A 10,187-nucleotide genomic window follows, 5' to 3' on the forward strand; every position below is an offset into this window, starting at 1 on the left:
AAGCATGCAGATGATGCGTATGGGCATGTATTATGATGTTATGTTATCACATACTCGTAATCGGTATCAATAATCAGCATCGAAAATCGACACTGATAATCAGGGTCGATAATCGGCGTTGGCCTCGACAATCGGCACCGATAATCATCATCGGTAATCGGCACCGATAATCAGGGTCAATAGTCAGCATCGGTCTCGACAATCGGCAGACAAACAAAACGGGGTCCATAGATGATCAGCCGATCAACCATAGTACAAGGATTAACACCCGACCGTGGTTATATCAAATTTGATAATACGGAGTCATCCGTCTACAATGAATGGGGCCCTCTTATTTGGGTTAACCTATAAAGAGAATGGGCCTAACAAGGCCTAAGGGAAGGTCACAATGAGGACATCTAACCATCATTGCCCACCAATGTGGACGTCAAACCAACATTGCTCCCAAGGGGTGGCCTACGTACGGCTAAACATATAGTGGGCCCATGGCCTCACGTACAATCATGATGGGCCCCATTTACATCACATAGGTCTCATCATACGGGCCAACATACAATACATCGGGCCTCGAATACACACAACAACTGGGCCTCGCACCAGGACCTCGAATACATCTCAATGGGCCTCTTATGTTAAGTGGGCCACATCACATGGGCCACACTATATGGGCCACACCAACGGGCTTCATGTACATCAAATAGATCGCACCAATGGGCCTCATGTATATCAAATCGGGCCCACCCTTATGTATATTTGAGATCCGACCTATTCACAAGTTAACATAAAGATAAATGAAGTGGAAACAATATTGGGAACTATGGTGGCCCATAGAAGTTTTGAACAGGGGATGTCACTGTCCACTGTTAAATGGTGGGGTCCACTTGAACTTTAGATCTGACCCATTCTTTTGCTCACGCCATAAAATGAGATTTCCAATGGTTGGATGGTATGGATACAACACATGCGTCATGGTGGGTCCCACAAATAATCAGCGTGGATGGAACATGTGGGACCCACGAAACTTGATGCTGTGTACAGCGGCTGGCAGCGAGGTCCACTTGCTGCCGTGCACAGCAGCAATAGAGCAGTTGCTACCGCCTAAAAGAGGCAGAGGGGATCCCATGTAGGGCCCACCCTTAAATACGTATGAAGTATATAAGATAGTATATATTTAATATATATCCATGGCTGCTGCCAATGCAGCTTTATGCATTTAAAGGCATGTATATATAAAATATATAATATATTATATAGGTATAGCTACTGCTGGGCAGCTATGTTCATTAAAAGGAGTGGTGGGTTCCACGTAGGGCCCACCTCAACATGTATATAATATATATATATTATAATATTTAATATAATATATATATATATATTATAATATGATATATATATATATATATATATATATAACATATCTAACATCTTAGCCGTCCAGGGCCTGGACGGTCACATACATCAGGGTGAAGCCCCACACGTGGGGTGTGTCCCACCATACACGGATGGTGGACACAACACAGGCATCATGGTGGTGTGGCCCACCCCAATGGATGGACGGCGTGGATGAGCCCCATGGACCCCACCGTCGGTCCACGCTTCACTGTCAGTCTCCCGTACAAGGGAAGACCTCAGCATTGAAAAGAGGTATCTTTCACTCAGTCTGCCAGTTGAGCTAGGGCCATAATCATAGAAAGAGAGAGAGAGAGAGAGAGAGAGAGAGAGAGAGACATCGACGATGATGGAGGGGCCTCGCCACTATGGGCCCCTCTTTGATACATGGGCCCCTCTTTGATATAAAGCCTACATCAAGGTGAGTCCCACCATAAATGGGCCCTTACACCAAAAAGAAAATAAAGGAGTGGAGATCCAAGATCACCCATCGTTCCCTCTTGCTTTTTAGGCTTCCTTTGCTCCTTAGCTTCGATCCTAACGAAGGAGATGAAATTTTGATGGTTGAGATGGGAGATGAGAGAGTGGGAAAGTGGGCCACATTTGTTGCTTGGGAGAGCTTAAAGAGTCTTGGACCTATGAAATTTTTGGGTTACTTGGAAAGTGTGTTTGAGAAATGAGTGAGAGGGTTATAAAGGGAGAGAGAGATGGGTGATGGATGTGGTGGTGATGAATGTGTAAGAGACTTTTTGACTTTTGTGGTAGATTATGTAAGAAAGGTATAGGTGGTGTAAGAAACTTTTGACTTTGGAGGTTGCTTGGGAAAGGGTGTGAGGTGATGTATACTTGACATGTACTTGACATGATGGGCTTGATTGATTGATGTGACAAGTCATAGAGATTCTCTTGAAATTCGCACGCGTGCGTTTTTCTCACACCGAACGCGGACCCACATCTCCTGACCAGGGTATCGGATCGGCGCGCGAGTCAAGGCATCAAAACCGTGACGACGGCGCGGTCGCTAGGGTACAAGTCTTGGGTTGAGTCGACTTGAGTTGACGGCATGTGATTCAGGGTCGCGCGCAAATACTGGTTAAGGGTCGAAAGTTGCCGGAATTCGACCGGGAAGACTGCGGAAGTCTACAGAACGGAGCGGTCTAGGATACAGGTCTTACATCTGGCCCTTTAACCGCTCACTGACATGTGGCTTAGCTCACACTCGCACAAGCGTCACCCATGCCATGACCCATGCGGTCGTCCATATCACCATCCATGTCATGGTCATTGCAATCAACCATGCCCATCCATGACTCATGAGATGGCATGGTTCACATAAACCTAACTTTGCATCCAACCTTGAGGCTCGTGAAGGCCTAACTTGCCCCTCCAAACACCAATTTGATAATGAAAGCCGAAGAAAGTGAAGGGAGAGCTGGAGAGAGATTTTTTTAAAAGGGACGAGCATTCAGGGAGGGAAAAAAAAAAGAGGAAGAGTGAGAGGGTGAGAGGCTAGAGCCAAGATGGCTAGCGTTCATAGTTAAAGTTCTGCATGACTTTGATTTTCTGATCAAGTTTTTCTCTGAATGACTCTTTCAAAGCCCAATCTTATTATTTCTACTTTCAAAGCCAACGACTTATTTTCAATATACAATTTTTTAGTCTGTACATTCCAACTCCCCCACTTTGAACACCTAAGATAGTAATTTATACTCTAACATCACGTAAAATATACTCTACCGTTGTCTCTTTTGAGGATCTTCTATATCAGAAAATGTGACTTAAATGAGTAATTGAAAACTCTCTCTCTCTCTCTCTCTCTCTCTCTCTCTCTCTCTCTCTCTCTATATATATATATATATATATATATATATATATATATATATTCCATACTTTTATTGAAAAACCATTTTTCTACTATCATCATTCCATTTTTAGTTTATCTCATGTAGTTTAGACATCTAAATCTTAGTATTTTACTGTAAATTCCTTTAATCCCATTTAAAAGTGTACAATCCAACAAAGTAAAAAACTATGTTTCACACGGGCTGTAAAATGGTGTCTAACCTCTTCCTATTTTGTAACTGATGTTCTTACGGAAGCGGATTGCGTACTGAGTAACTCAGTACGGTAAGCATACTGAGTAAACTCCGTGGGCCCTTGTGTCATTCATGCATTGTATCCACTCCGTCCATCTCTTTTAACACATAATTTAAGGGCTTTATACCAAAAATGGATTATATCAAATTTTCCTATGGACCACACCATCGGAAACTGTGTGAATTGAACATCTACCGTTGAAAAATTCTTGGGGACAACAGAGGTTTTAGATCAAGCTAATATTTTTGTTTTCCCTTTATTCATGTCCTTCTGATCTTATGAACAAGTTGGATGACAAATAAACATTATTGGGGGCCTTAGAAAATTTTCAACGGTTGAAATCGGTACTTCCACTTTTTCCAGTGGTATGGCCCACTTGAGCTTTGTATATGCATCAATTTTGGGTTGAACTCATAAAATGATCTGGAAAAACGAATGGACGGTGTGGATAAACCACATGCATTCACGGTGGGCCCAACTGAGTTACACAATACGCTATCCGATTTCTGTCCTTGCCCAAAATCAATATTGCAAATCTATCTAAGAGTCACTTGAGTCGGAATTTTACCATTTTTCCCAATCTCTAAATAGACTTCAAATTTATGCCTTCATAAGATATATATATATATATATATCAACTCATGCAACTATCAAGCCGTCAGATGTAGAACTAATAGAGGGGTAAACCTTCTACCAGTGTTCACAAGATCTCTCTTTTTTAAAAAAAAAATTTGGGTTAGCTTGTCAGTACACACCCATGTGTGTACACACAATCCATGTTAGCCACCCCCACTAGGGATCGATACCAAAACCTCAAGTGTTGAAACGAGGTATCTCCAGACACTGCCAGTTGAGCTATGGATCTGGGTGTACACACAAGATCTCAATTACTTTATCAATGGCTTAATTGGTTCATTTTCATCCATATAAGAAAAAACATCCATTTCCGTTTTATATTTGTAAATAATACCTTCCAGTTTTGTCGGATTCCATTTGAAGATTTTAATTATTCTTACTGGGTGGGTAAGTTGATACGCCTGATATACGAAATTGGAACCTTCCATCTTTAAGAAATAATAAATCACAAGGACAGTAGCTTCCTAATAAAACCCAAACCATCCTTGGACAAAATGAAAGAGAAGACAAAAAGCATCTAAAAAGAAGGGATGCGGATTACCAGCAGCCCCATTCTATGTGGGGCCCACCGCGATGCATTTGTTAGACCTGGACGCGGATCAGGTGGTGTTGGTGTGTTGATGTGTTGGGCGCTGTGGGCCCAACGTGATGCATGTGTTTTATATCCACGCCATTCATCCGTTTTGCCCTCTTTATTTCAGTGCATGAACTCAAAAATAAAGCACATCTGAAGCTCAAGCAGACCACACCACAGGAAACAGTAGTGATTGAACGACCACAGTTAAAAACTTATTAGGGCCACACAAGTTCTGGAAGAGGCTGATTTTTTTTTTTGTTTTTTATTATTATTATTATTTTGTTTTCCATCATACATGTCTGAGGACGTTATCAATAGGTTGGATGGAAAATGAACATTATGGTGGGCCCTAGGAAGTTTTTAACAGTACGCTTTCAATCGCCACCGTTTCCTGTGGTGTGGTCCACTTGACATTTGGATCTGTTTCATTTTTTGTATCATACCATGAAACAATGTTTCAAAGCCGATGTACAGAATGGATATAAAATATATACATCAAGGTGGGCCCCACAGTCATGGATCCAACGAGCCACTGAATCCGCGCGTCCTTTAAATACCTACTATTTCTTTTTAGAGGTTTTCTGGAAATAGAATACATCCCAATGTATTGATATTAAATACGTGGGAACATTAAATTTTGAATCTAAGCTCATCTTTGAATTATCTATACCGTTTATATGATGGGCCTCACCTTTGATGGGGATATGCTAAAATTCACAACTCGTAAATTTAATTTTCTTAATTTTGATCATTTGACGTTTACCACTGAGAATAGACGGTTTAATTAACATTGAAATAATCAAGGGATTAAACATTTCTATTTCACATTTTGATGCTTACTCCATCCACAGTGATTAACATTATTTAAACGGTTTAGATCATTTATAGGGCCCTGATCCAATGGTTAAAATCCAGACGTACCTTATTTGCAACTCGTGGAGATGTATTGTAGCAAACCTCTTTCTTGCACATGATTAGGGGCTGTCAACTGGCCGGGCCTGGGGTTGGTCTTGCCCAGAGTTTTAATTCCTGATTTTGTAGGCCCGGCCCGGCCTATTGACAACACTGCATTTGATTACCTAATCAAGAGGTTAGATAGCCCCACACGGCCCCTCCACTTGCACCTCCACGTGCAGCCACAAGTGCCTGCGTGTAGGACATCCAGGCCGTATATCATCTGGGCCCCACCGTCTAGATCATTTATTGGAAACTTTGGGGTGTTCATCTATCGGGTGGCACTTGTGTTAATACGGCACACGTGTTCAAGATCTGAGCTTTCCATCTAGTTAGAAACAACCCGCTTGGATCTCTGCCTAAGAAATCACTCACTTTCACTTATCAGGTGGGCCACCATGTACAAAGTAAACTGACGGTTGAAACATTATTTTGGGAGTGCCGTCCATTTGTTTCAATTCCTGTGGCCCATCTTGAGGTGGAAAATGAGCATAATTTTAGGGAGAAATATCTCAACATGGGGCCCACCCGATGAAAGCTCGGATCTCACACACTTGTTCCTTATCGGCACATGTGCCTTTGTGTGGATGGACAGAGCTCGCGTGTGTGCAATTAGCAGACTACATGTAATCCATTGTGAGGATCATTTCAAATTGTTACATATTTTTAATGAGTGAGATACGGTCAGATTCTAATCAAGGGTCCTGTGATTGGCATTTTAAGTGGGGCCCATGAATATGATGTAGTTATCTCCTTTTTTGTGGGCCTCATACAGAAATATATACGGTCAGATTCCAATCAAAGGTCCTGTGATTGACATTTTAAGTGGGGCCTATAAATATGACGTGGTTATCTCCTTTTTTGTGGGCCTCACACAGAAATATATACGGTCTGATTCCAATCAAAGGTCCTGTGATTAGTATTTTAAGTGGGGGCCCATGAATATGACGTAGTTATCTCCTTTTTTGGTAGGCCTCACACAGAAACGTGCCATCAAAATGCCTCTGATTGGATCTGACTCCGTTGTTTCACGTTTTTCTGTACGTTTGAAATGGACCAGAATCGTATGCAACACCTGCTTCATGCAGAGTGCAAGACAACCAAGCTCTGTGGGGTCCATCATGCTCTGTATAAAATCCACTCCGTCTGTCAGATGAGAACCATTATTTGGACCGTACATATATAATATAAGCCTGATTCGAAATGATATGTGCCACATCAGTCGAAAAAATGTAAAATTTCTCTCAAAACTACTAAGTTCAAGAGGTGTGGCTAGCTTTAGTTTTATATTGGGCTGATTTTTGTATATTCACCTAATCCTTGTGAGTTTCACTTGATTAACGAGTTTGATGAAAGATACACACCATGGCGGCCCCACCTACAAGTATACGGTTGATATTATACCCCATCATTCCACATAACCCATCAGAATTGTTGATTTAGCTGATTTTTTACCTTAGGGTCCAGCATCGGGAAGCGGATTGCGAACCGAGTAACTCAGTACGTACGCAATTCGATTTCCCACGATCGGGTATAGAACCTAATAGACAGAGTGATTTTACTTACAAAACGTGGTAGGCCGCGTACTGATGTTTTAGACAATGCGGAAAATAGGTGTGGTAGAAGTAAAGCCAGGTATGTTGGACTCGATCGGGTGGATTCAATCCGATCCGACCAAATCTAACCCGATTCTCACCGAACCGACGGCCTGGATTGGTCAGGTTTGAGCAGATCAGGCAAATTCAATCGTTAATCGGATCGGGTTCGGGTCAAGGTCAATTCAGACCGCACCGATCCGAAATCCGATCCGATTGGATTCGAGCAGATCCAATTCGATCTGAACCGATCTAGTAGCAGAGATGATGGAAAGAGAAACGGAGGGAGGAGGGTAAGTCGATCTTTTGAGAGAAGACAGGATTCCGACAGAAAAGACAAGGCCGGGAAAGATGGTTTCAGTCCCGGCAACAATCACCACTGCCCATAAGAATAACAAAAGGGGTTCGACCCCTTCTTCCACAAAGAGAAGTGGAGAGGTGAGTGTCAGGAGCAGTGCCTCTCCTCGAGCCCGTTCGCCTGCATATACTAGACCTTCGAATGAGAATACCCATCGCCATAATCCTCAGCCATCCCTTAATCGGAATTCTTCAAGAAAAGCAAAGCAATCTCCTTACAGAAGAAACCCCATGAATGAAATTGATGAGAATGTTGTTAGAACAAAACAACTTGCTGGAAAAAATCATGACCACAACAATAAGCCAACAACAACAACAACAACAACAAGGCTAGCAATGTCAAGGTAGCAAAGAACAACGGAGAGGAAGGGTCTGACAAAACCTCTCAATTACAACTGCAAGTGAATAAAGTTTTAAATACATTTCTTTATATCTTTGTTATTCAAATACCATTTATTCTTTACATCCTATCAAAATTTGTTTTGGATTTTCTTAGCATTTTCAATTGATCTGAACCTGGCCCAATCCGATCCAACTCGGTTTTCCTGACCGAGTCGGACTCGGATAGGCTCAGGCCAGCATGGGTTAGGATCGGCTCGAGTCAGATGACCCGGACTCAGTCCTGAATCGGCCCAAGTTCGGGTCAAGCCATGCAGAACTCGGGCCGAGTCGAGTTGGACTCAATCCGATCCGACTCGGTCATATGCCCAGCTCTAGGTAGAAGATTCCACTCCCAATAGAATGAGTGAAGAGATGCACTACTACAAATTAACAAATGGAGTTATGATGACATGCTAACTATAATGGAAAAAAATCATTTAATTAATTAAATATTTAAATTTGAAAATTGTAATTGAAGAATCAAACACATTTGTTAATAAAATGCAATATGTTAAATTAGTTAGATTGAGAATTAGCACAATAATGTTATGAAAGTATAATAATTACAATTTTCTTTATTTATTTTCTATAAAAAAAATATTTGCATTTGATGAATGATTATTATTGATGCAGTTTTCTAGTCGACCCTCTTTAGTTGACCCTTGAGAACTTGCACATATAAAAGAAAGAGACAAAGGATACCTTGGCTAGTACATGGGACCCTCCGATGCCTAAGTCAGGACATTGGGTCTTCAAAGGAGATGATCTCTCTGGAAAAAAGTCACCAGTCGTGTTTTAGATAGAGTACGCGTACATTTCACTTCCCTATTTATACAAGTGAGAAGATCACATCGTAGGAAGAGTTGTCCATTTAGGAGACCGGATACGTCGGAAATCTTTCCGTGTGGATCTCCGACTATGCTGGAGATCTCTACGAGATTACGGACGTCCAAGATCCTCAAGATCCGTTATTATCCCCCGAAGATTTTGGGAGAGATCCTCGGACCAGTAGAGAAATCTTCAGGTTAGTTGTTCGGGTAACGGTCGGCAAGGGCAAGTGATACTTTAGAGATATGTAATACCGAGCTGTTCGACAGATCATCATTCACCTGAGGTCTCGAAAGATTAGCATTCACTCGTTGTCAATATCGCCTCTTGATTATGTCGAAGACTGTGCCGAGCTATGGCCGACCTATAACTTTCCTATGCTTGTGCTAACCTACAGCCGACTTATAGTTAAACTGGTCTACTCAATAGATCAGCCAGTAGTCATGTGGACTTATAACTATACCAGCCTACCCCGTGGTTGGCCTTTCTTTGCTAGTAATTACCTTGCGAGCAACTTGACCCATTAGGTCTACGCCGGTTGTAGAGTCGACCCTTTTTATAGGTCGTTCCATTTTGCCCCCAACAGTAAGCCCCCCTTACTTTCGAGTTGATCTCAAAGGCTCGGAAAGTAAATTAGATGTTGCTTAGGTCAGGTCATACTGTTATAAATGTTGGGTATGGCGGCCAGCATAGAAGTCGAGGTGTGTCGATAATCATGTTCGGCGTAGTCGAAGTGGCGTTCTGTAGCTCGAGGTCACGTGGTCTGTCAGGCCGCCGTTTCGATGTCAGACCAGCTAGAGTTGACACATGACCAATTCTCAATATAGGGGCTGACTGACGCGTTGGGTCACGCCATGTGTAGAGACGGAATAGTCGAGGTGACGTCGTATGGAACCTACATTGATGGGCGCACTCAAGCGCTGCCATGTGGCTTTCCTATATAAGGAAAGCCCTAATGCGTTTCAAAATGTCCATTTCTGTTTTTCCCTTTCATTCGTCTTCCTTAGTGTAACAACGGCGATTTCCAGTGACTGTACTTACAGGCGGCCAGGCAACATCTTCTCCCTGGTGAGCTCCATTTCTTCATCCGCCCCCTCCCTTTCTTTTTCCTTTATCAGTGACTCTCAACATCTATAAAGGCAGCCACATCTAACTCCTTTAATTCATGGGAGGGGGTCTTCGACGGTGACAGTGGAGCGAGTAGCCTTTGCACGATGTCAAACCCACCGTCGTCGTTGATGATGATGGGTAACACTAATTTTCGGGCGTTGCAGTCATCGCGGGCAATGGAGAGGTCCCCGACAGAGAGACTAGTGGAGCATAACCTCTTTAATGAAGAGAATATAGAGGGGTCCTATAACGAGGAGGAGACA

Source organism: Magnolia sinica, chromosome 19 (genome assembly GCF_029962835.1).
Source record: "Magnolia sinica isolate HGM2019 chromosome 19, MsV1, whole genome shotgun sequence".
In the NCBI taxonomy this organism is placed as follows: Eukaryota; Viridiplantae; Streptophyta; class Magnoliopsida; order Magnoliales; family Magnoliaceae; genus Magnolia; species Magnolia sinica.